Raw genomic sequence first — 10,278 nt, 5'->3', positions numbered from 1 at the left:
CAGAGAGGCAGGCAGAGGCAGAGGGAGAAGCAGGCTCCCTGCAGAGCAAGGAGCCCAGTGCGGGACTCGATCCCAGGACACTGGGATCATGACCTGAGCCGAAGGCAGCTGCCCAACCAATTGAGCCACCCAGGCCTTTTTAATAACAATATATAATAATGATACAGAAACTATTCGCTAAGAAAAGAAAAAAGTTGCCATAATTGTGCTCAACATAATCACTTTTAGTTCTTAGCACTCAGCCTTTGTCTAGTGGGGAGTGACCAGACGTCCTGGTGTGTCTGCCGAATCAAGGACGCAGAGAAGTCCAAGGCTATATTCCCTATGTTAACATCTTTCACTATTGAGAAAATGACTTTGTAATATATATTTTCAAAAGATAAACTCCTATCCCATACACATTACTATTCTGTAAACATAAGATTATTAAATTCCTTGCACAAATCAGAAGATAGGGAGAGGAAATTACAGATCGCTCCCTGGCTATTTGACACACTTAGATTCCAAAGAAAATACCACACTGAGTCACAGCAATAACATATTTTAAGAATGATGTACAGCATGGAGACACCCTGGAATTCTCTTTTTGGAATTCTGACTTTGTAGCCTAAATACATCCAAATACCTCTCGATGTCTTGTACGCCTGAGTAATCGATTGCTGCTTCAAAGTCAAGAAAATTCAGTATCTAATTCGAACCAATCTTATAATGACTGAAAGAAAATTACTCATGTAACTTTTACTCTTTGAATTTCAGAAGCAGATGCTAATACATTTATGTTTCCAAGTAGAACTCTATACATGCTGTTTCCTTTTTAATGTATGTAATTCAATCCACTTAAAGCCTACAACCCAGCACTTTCCTGGGAAACTTATCCAAATGCCTTGCACAGATGCCTGATGTCACAATTCCATTAAATCGTACACACTGGTATCAACACAGGAAAGGTGGGCACAAGAAGATAATAATAAACAGACAAGGATTCTCGAACATAATTTCCCCAAGGAAATTCCACCCAGCTCCAATCATGCCACGGGCCCCATTCCCTCAGAAATTGGGGATACAGCCGGCACAAAAGTCATTACGGATCCTCCCCTGTGTTCCCCACCACCCCAAGTGTTCTTACATTATTTTCATGTATGTTGGTTCTACAACAGAGTCAACATACAAACTCTTCGAGGGAAATATTAGTCACATAGAAAGTACTTAAATACTATTAACAAATTTTTTCTTTGTTCTCACAGAGCCCAGGATGATGTAGACTCATAACATACAGTCTTAAACACAGTGTTCATAATCATTGCAGACTGCCTTTAAAAAAAAAAAAAAGTCTTTTAATGTCCAGGACTGTAAATCTTTTGGAAAAATATTGTTAAGAGTATCTTACAGCTGAATAGAGCTCAAAACTGCACAATGCACTTTTCTGTGAATACTCTGAGTACTGATACTGATCTGAGTGGTCGTTTTTTAAATCAGGAAACCAGATTCAGAGAAGGAAAAGAATTCTTCTTAGTCATGCTGTTATAGACAGTAGACCCTGGGCTTCAAGTGGCTTCATTTCAAGATACTACAGAATTAAAATACGTACAAAGCCTACAAATAAAATACGTCTCCTAATCTCTCTCTCTCTCTCTCTCTCTCTCTCTCTCACACACACACACACACACACACACACACGCACCATCATTAGCTGAAAACACCTCAGCAAACAGATGACACTTTTAGAAATTGGGTCAGTTCACTTCTGGCCAGCAACCAAAAAGACTGGCCTTGTTCTACCAAGTATTTTAAATCTCCTTTGAAACAGAGAGAACCTGGTGGTTTTGCAGCCAATTCCATTTAGAAGCTTAGAGAAATCTACAGCTTAAAAAAGGAGATTGCATCTTAAAGAAAGCATTAGGGGAAAAGATACAGGCATTACCATGGTGGAATTAAGGGGGTTTTCTTCTTTATTCTATTTTTGAATGTTTCTTTTTAATCATTGGCGAAGTTGGACTCCTCTGATACTAAACAAAAGGCAAGTACAGATACCTTCAAAGGGGGCCCGGAGAAAGCCAATCCCAGAAGCGATCTGTGACTTCCACTCAGTGGATCCTAACAGAGTTAGCTCAATGGGCAACAAAGCCTGTGGTCACCTTGAGGCTTTGGAAAGGTTAATGAAATGTAATTCATCTTTCCAAGTGGGTAGAAGGGTGAGTAAGCAGAAAAGTAGAGACAGAGCAATGAAGAAGGGATCAAAGAGAGAATGAGCAGGAAAGGTGAAGGCTACAAAGAGAGAAGACGATGAAGGGGCAGGTAAGCAAACAAAGACACATAGAAACAGGCTCAGCGATGCAGACAGGTGTCCCTCACCAGCCAGGTCCGCACTAACAGAAGAGACAAGGACAGACTTGGGATCCTGGAGACACCACCACATCCTACGGCTTCTCTGGGTGTCAGCAAGCGGAGCTGAAGCAAAGTTAAGACTGGACTTACCTGTTTCTCCACTATTTATTTACCATCAGCTTCCACCTACCACAGAGAAAAATCTGTTTTCTCTGGATCACTGATAATGTGCTATAGAGGAATGGTGAGAACAGCATAAGCCAACTTTGCTCTAGTCTCCTTACTCTCACGAGAGTACTCTTTGGAGTAGTTATTTTTACTCTTGACACTCCTGTATGTGTCAAGGAGCTGTTTGTGTGTGCGCGCACAGTGTTGTTTCTTGGCCCTTGAAAATGCAACTAATACCGCCAATGTAGAATGGATTATGATGAGTTGGGCTTTTCTCCCTGATCCAACTCTCCCTACCCCCTTCCAAGATGTCCATTTTAGAAGGCTTTTGTCATATAATGCAAAGCTGGGCTGCTCAGGCATTCCTAACGGGAAACAGGCCCACAGGAGCCAATAGGACACTGGTAAGGTTAATGGTCTGGCTGGCTTTTAGATATAATGTATCCTGACGTCAGTCTGCAGAATGGCCTCCTGCTCCTTCCCACCTACCACCAAATCCAGCAGCCTAAGTAGGCAAGGGGTCAAGCATAAGAACCCAAGAACTTGTGAGGAAGGATTAAGCAAAGTCATAAAGACACAAACAGGGTTTGGAGGAAAAAGGGAAAAGTCAAGATGATAAAAGTCTACAGGAAATTCTCTAAATCTAGGACTTCAGGGCTTGGGAGATCAGACAAAGAGATGAGAGATATATCCCTCATACTCACCCACCCCTGTTTCTATGAGTTGGAATAATTTACATGTCTCTGGAGTAAAATCTTAACAACCTTCAATTGAATGGAATCCTTGTACAAGACTGGATAAATTTAAGACCACTCTATTACAGACAGTCCAATCCCTCTCTTCCACAATAAGGAGCATGGTGCTGGGATTAAAGGATCCAAAGGTCAAGCAACAAATGGTCCCCTGTCCCCTTCTCCAAATGCACACATACTTCCCACATGGCTGGCTCCTTCCTTTCTTTCTGCAGAAGAAGCAGAGGAAATCAGAGCAGAGCTCCCTGAGGAGCTTCCTGCAGGCCGCTCCTCCATCCCCAGACATATGTCTCTGGTTCTTCAGGACCTTGGTGTCCTTGCCACCCTCACATTTAGGCAGCAAACATGCCATAACATGATTTTGTCCCAGGAGACAGAACGTTTGCCATTCTACCTTGCCCCCACACCCTGCCTTCAGAGTATGCCATAGAAAACAAACAACCCAAGTCAGAAGGGTGACAACATCTTCCCATCAGGCATTGTGAGGGCCCTTCATCCCCAAGGACAGGTCACATAATTTGATAATTAACTTTATGAAACTTTGACTAGCATGAGACCAATGGATCCATAAGAAATGGTGATAAGGAAGAGGAAATGAGAGGATTATAAATTATAAAGAAGAGAGACATCAGTGGTAGCAGGAAAACATTGCCCCGAGAGCCAGACGAGATGGAGTAAGAGCGCCAAGTGATGGCGCGTCCATCACTTTCCAGAAGACTACTTCGCACACATGTTGAGGGTTTCCTCCACTTCAGAAATCATACGTAAAGATAGCCAGTGTTCAGATTCAGGGCTATCACTCTATAAAAGGTCATTTCCAGTTCCTCTCTGATTTAGAAATATCGTAATTGAAGGCAGGATATAGAACTCCCAAGGGGCTACCTGGCTCAGCCTACTTGTCCTGTCTGGGTGACCATGTAAACCTGGGGACACAGCTTCAGAGACCTACAGGGGTCAAAGAGGAATAAGCTGAAGGGATGGTCTGGTCAGAGAAGACAATGAGGAGGAAGGAGGCCTGGAGAGTCTGCTACTCAACTCTAGAAAAGTAGGAACAAGGCACAGGTTCCCAGAACTTCGGATATTCCAGAAAGCCAGAAAATGGAGAGATTATGTAAAATCTTGGGCTTGTTTAATGTTGGCAATTTCTGTGAGCATTTCGGAAATCCCAAAGAGGTTGGATTTGGTTGGTTGGTTTGTATCTTCTATCAGACGCTTTTCATGTAAGTCAGGGGATTGTTTCTTTAACTCTCCAGGGCTGGGGGCTCCCAATCTGTCTCCCGACCCCTGCAGGGATATACTGCTGTGGCTCCAGGGGGCTCAGCATTCTCACCAGGAGAGTGCGCAAAGCAAGACCCAGGAGCCAACTTACTCTATCTGAGTATCAACTCTGCCTCTTTGCATGTGATTTCAGCAATTTACTAACCCCCTGTGAGTCTTTACTCCTCCCTCTATAAAACTGGGGTAAATTCTTTGTATGTCCTGATTGTTCTGAAGATTAAATGGAATAATATTAAGAAAGTGTTTAATGCATTGTGTTAAAGAGAGATGAGGCCCTTTCCCGCCCCTGTTTCCCATCACTATTCAGCACCATCTCATGCTGCTTGCAATCACACATTTGGGGTTTACCTCTCAACCACACTACAGGATTCTAAGTATTCCAAGGGAAGATATCTGTTTAATGCCCAAACTGCCAGCACCTGTCCCATTGTCCTACCTACAGTATGCTTTCAAAACATGCAAAATTTAATCATAATGTTGTTATATATTTTTGTTATGGACTGAAAGTTTATACTCCCTCAAAGTTCATATGTTGCCTAATTTCCAATGTGCTGGTATTAAAAGGCAGGGCTTCGAGGAGGTAATTAGGTTTAGATGAGGTCTTGAGAGTGAAGCTGTCATGATGGGATTAGTGCCATTGTGAGAAGAGATACTAGAGAACTTTCATTCATGGTCATTCTTTCTCTTTCCCCCTCTCCCTGCTGTATGTGACATACAAGGAAGTCAGCCCTCTACAAGAGATCTCTCAGTAGGACCACATGGGCTAGACCCTTGATCTTGGACTTCACAGCTTCCAGCAATGTGAGAAATAAACTGTTGTTCAAGTCACTCGGTCTGTGGTGTTCTATTACAGCAGCCCTCACTAAGACAAACATTCAGGAAGACCTTCCTTGAATCTGGCACCAATTGGGCCTATTTCCACTTATGCCCTTCTGATGCTTTAATGTCAATATGTATATCTACTCCTTATTTGGCCAGAATATTTTGAGACTAAAAGAAGAAAACACAAATTAAGAATAAAATACTGAAGGAATATCTCTGAAAATGTATGGCATTGCTTTTAGGTCAAGAGGGTACATTTGGGTACCCTGTGTGTGCGTCAGTAGAAAAAATTAAATGTAAGAGATTTCATCACCCTATTAACAAGTAAAGGAGCCTGCTTTCCCTTCAACATCCTGAGTTCGTGTCTGCCAACAGAGCATGTCGCTGGTTGGGTTGCACTTGGTGGCTGCCCAGAGACCCAGGCAATCCCCTATCCTTTTGTCCGCTATGGATTGGGAAGGCCTGTATTCATCTAAGAGGGTTTACTAACCATGCTTGACTACCCCTGGGCATCTAAGGCGGTTTATTAACCATGCCTGCCTACCCCTGGGTTTCTTTGATTTCAAAGAGAAATCCTGGAGACCTTCAAACAATTCCAGCTTCCTTCTCCCTTGAGGGGTTTGCTTAACAATTCAGGCAAACACATTTCCTGTGATTTGCCAAGAAGCTAAAATAATTTAACAGAAAGTCTAGTTAGCAGGTTACTTCAGAATGACCTACTGAAAAGGAACCAATGGCAAAGGAATTCGCTAGAATGGTATCTTTTTACAGAAGCTCAAGGGAACCAGCTATCTCTCCAATAAAATGTTTGCAAGGAAGGAATTTTAAATATTCTCAAGAACACCTTGAGGACAAGTATATTGAGGGGCGATTGCCTTACTGGGGACTGGTGCTTACAACTGAAACTCTTCTGCTTAGTAAACCAGATTGGGTGTAATGCCTTGTTCCTCTGGGAGGAGACCTTCATTAATCCTCAGAAGAAAGCTCAATTTGGCAGGGTGGGACTTTGTCAAAAGCAGTCTCAGGGATTCACTGTTTGTTAATCTCTGCTTTCCTGAGGCTCTAATTCTGTGCTTCCCAATACCAGCTTCTCCTTCGCGTGGCTTGTTCTCGCTGAGGGTGGACCACGTCCTGGGTGGTTAACCTTTCCAGAGGATCTAGTATTTGCTTCTCCCAGAGCCCTACAGCTTTCAGTGCTCTCAAACCAGCTTAGTGTCTCTATTTAAAAAAAAAACAAAAAAAAAAAAACACAAAACACCACCGCCACAACGGAAGTTCCTGTACTATGGAGGTAACGGAACTGCAGACCCTACAGCTCTTTAAACAATGTAACCTTGGATTGCCATTTCCCACCACTGCACCCCAAACACACACTCAAAGCCCGAAGCAGACTCTAGGGGGAGTTCTTTGCCCCTTTGGCAAACAGTTCCCACTGGAGTAGAACCATCACAGCCTGCGGAATGTCTTCTGGCACATGGGAACCCCCCTAGTAAGTCCTCACTATTTTCTATTTCATCGAACATACCTAAGGATTATTCTGGGTGGGTGGGCAGGCATATGGGGCTAGAAGTGGGTCAGGCTGTACCAGCACACTCTATACTATTCTGCCAGAAATGTCCAGTTTGAGGTTCCCTAAACTCAATTCTGCTATATTTTGTGTCCCAGAGAGGGCCATTTGGCTACAATTCAGGCTAAAGCCAGAAATCTGTTCTTTGTAGCATATGCTATGTTGTTGTGACGCACAGCTTAACTCTTCCTAAAGTGGAGCAATGTTGGGGGAGGAAGAGCATAGGGCTGGCCCAGCCAGCATCAGCAGTCCAGGCATTTTCCCAAGGAAGCTGTCACCTCCCTGTACTTTCCACACATGGCCTGGGCTGTCCTTGGTTCTGAGGAAAGCAATTTGCCTTCCATGAGCTTTTCCATGACTTAGAACTGGGTGACTGCACGCCGACCTTCTGGTAGCCTCCGAGAGGCAAGAATGAAAGGGCACAACCACCTCCCCGCATCATAACCGAGGTCTGTGGAGTCAAGGCGTTCTTCAACAGCAGCCAAGAGAACAGCCACAGAAAACGGCTCCAGCAGCCGACCTGGAGGCCTTGTCCCTGGGGTATCCTCTGATCTCATTACAGCAGTCGACACTAGTCCTCACAAAACAAACAGAGGAAATTTATGCCTGCCTTAGCCTGTGGAGAGCTCTACATTCCTTGTTTAACAAGAGTTCCAGCTTCTGAGACCACAGCCATTGGGATGGGGAGGATGTCTGCTTTGCTCCAAAGAAAGAACTGTTGTCGCCTCCTTTCCCTCTTTCTAGGGCTGGATATGAAGGCAGAGAGCCTGCAGAGAGCCACTGAACATGTGGCCTAGGCTCTCTGCTCTGGTCCTGCAGAGAAGTCCCCTTTCTTCTTGTGTCAACATCCCCAAGCTCAGTCGGTGGGGCCACTTCCTCTTGAACGGCTCTGGGAAAGTCGCTGCGTGGCCTTGAAGGGTTCCACCTGCTAAGGCCGGCATCCTGACAGAGAGACTGCTCTGTGTGACAAAACTGCAGGTTTTTGGGGAGGAAAATTCTTCCCCCACAAGACCCCTGCTTGAGCCTTGCAACACTTCACCTAACTTGGGGTTCCTGCTTTTAGGATGAAGGGCAGGAGGGAAAATGTTACTTTATAGCCTTAAAGTCAATCTCAGAAGTAACTGAGTGCCCAGCTCAGGAGATAAAGAGTGAACTTCCAAACCAAAATAAGAATACAACAGTGGTAGGCGCCTGCATGGGTTAAAGCCTCTGCCTTTGGCTCAGGTCATGATCCCAGGGTTCTGGGATTGAGCCCCGCTTTGGGCTCTCTGCTCAGCAGGGAGACTGCTTCCCTTCCTCTCTCTGCCTGCCTCTCTGCCTACTTGTGATCTCTGTCAAATAGATAAATAAAATCTTAAAAAAAAAATTTAAAAAAGAATACAGCCCTGGTTCTGAACCTGGTTGACTTTCCCCCAGGGGACATCTGTGATGCATGGAGCCTTTTTTTTTTTTTCCTTTTTGTCATGACTGGGGGAGACTGCTACTGGCATCTAGTGGGTAGAGGTCAGGATGCTGCCGAATATCCTATTGTGCACAAAACCACCCCCCATACTAAAGAATTACCTAGTCCAAAATGATTGAGAAACCCCGATGTAGAGGGAACACTCAAGGATGTGGATAGGTTTAAAATAATGACAATTTTTTGTTGTTGTTACAGAAACAGTTTTCACTTTTTAATGAACTTGCAAACAAAAAAGCTTCCATTTCAAAATAAAAACAAAATCTCAGATCCTATTGATGTTTACAGTGACCACATTTATCTAAGCAATATACATACATATTTAGTTAGAAGATGTTAACTAAATTTCTGTGACAAATATGCCTTTTTTAAAATATCAAGAATATCACACAGCTCATGCAGAGTCCCAAGGAAAAATCTAGGCATCACTACCCATTTAAGTCTTCACTGTAGATGCTGTTATTTCTAGCACAGGTAAGCAGGCAAAGTCATCCAAAACAATGACAACTCACCATCACAGAACAGTAATGTTGATATCCTATAGTCAAACGTGCACAATTAACAAGCCCCAAAATTTACCGATTCTCTCTTCGAGTAAAATAAATGAAATCTACCTTTTAGGTATGCAGAGCTAGAGCATTACAGCTGCCTGGAAAACAGGAGTGGCTTTGATATTAGACGAGGCTATTTTCAGCACCATTGTGAGTGCCATGTTATTCTAGGTGAAGCTGAGATCTGAATGCTTCCTATCAAAACTCAGTGGTGAGTATTCACATTAGAAATTGATGAGCTAAGTTCTATGATTACTAAAACTATATATATAATCTGAATATATCTATGTCTGGAAAAAAAGGAGAAGTGTTTCAACTTCTACAGTTTCAACCAGTATGAGGCTCCACAGTGATGGTGACCTATATTCCAGGGAGGCTAAGCACAACGGGTACGTAGTAGGGCTCTCACTTCATGTAGAATTGCAGAAATGGGTCTCAATGAAAGTAATCATAGTGTATATTTTGAACCTCTCCCATTTTAAATTTTCTGAACCTATTTCAAAATATTTCCTTTCCTCTACATAGCATACTCTCACTACATCAAGTAAAGAACATACGGTTGGATAACCCAGTCGTGATTCTCTCCCGAACCCTTTCAGTCCAGCGAAAGAAAGAAAAATCTGCTTCCAAGCACAGCTAATGCATGTAAGCACATTTGCAGAAGAAAAAGAATTTCATGAATGAGCAGAAGACAGTTTTTTAATGGAATGTTTTAGAGGCTTGCGGTATAAAAAGTAAACAAAACTGATTCACTAACTGTTAATACTGTTTACCATGATGCAAGAGTGGGGCTTTTTTTAATGTTCCAGAAGCCAGAGGAAAAGGGATACTGTGGTAGGGAAAAAATGATACCTTCCGCGGCCTTTCAAAACCATTGCTCAATTCCTCTTGAGCAAGGAAGCCATAGTAATGACTTTATTTTACCTACCGCAATTATGGTACACCTCGAAGTAATTCTCCATATTATCCCACTTTCCTCCTTCCACTCAAGTCCTGCTAAATAATCTCTGGAAACCATTAACCGAGAGTCCTGTTCCAATTTTTCTCTCCTCCCTCCCCTGCTGCCTCAGTCATGCTGGAGTCAGGACAAAGCAAACTTGTATTACATCACAGTGCAAACTCATTTTCTCTAAACCATTCTGCTGGTAGTTTACTGCTACTGGAACCCAGTGCTGTCAACAGTGTGGTCTTTGTTTGGTGGGTGTTGCTTTAAAAATAAAAAATAAAAAAAATTTTTTTCCACCCACACCCCCTTCTGCTTTTAAAATACAGGCGAGTAGTTGGAGGAACCTCCCCAGCCTGGCTCCCCACCCCCTCCACCCCCATCACCCCTGCTGTGTAAACTAGACATTACCT

General features: G+C 43.2%; 1 protein-coding gene across 7 annotated transcripts in view; it reads right to left on the bottom strand.

Moving 5' to 3' along the window:
• BACH2 (BTB domain and CNC homolog 2) overlaps window positions 1-10,278 on the bottom strand; it is a 362,193-nt gene that overhangs the window by 268,512 nt on the left and 83,403 nt on the right. The window lies entirely within an intron of this gene.

Source organism: Mustela lutreola, chromosome 6 (assembly GCF_030435805.1).
Source record: "Mustela lutreola isolate mMusLut2 chromosome 6, mMusLut2.pri, whole genome shotgun sequence".
In the NCBI taxonomy this organism is placed as follows: domain Eukaryota; kingdom Metazoa; phylum Chordata; class Mammalia; order Carnivora; family Mustelidae; genus Mustela; species Mustela lutreola.
Note: the sequence above shows the minus strand (reverse complement) of the source record. Positions and strands in the feature narration are given on the sequence as shown.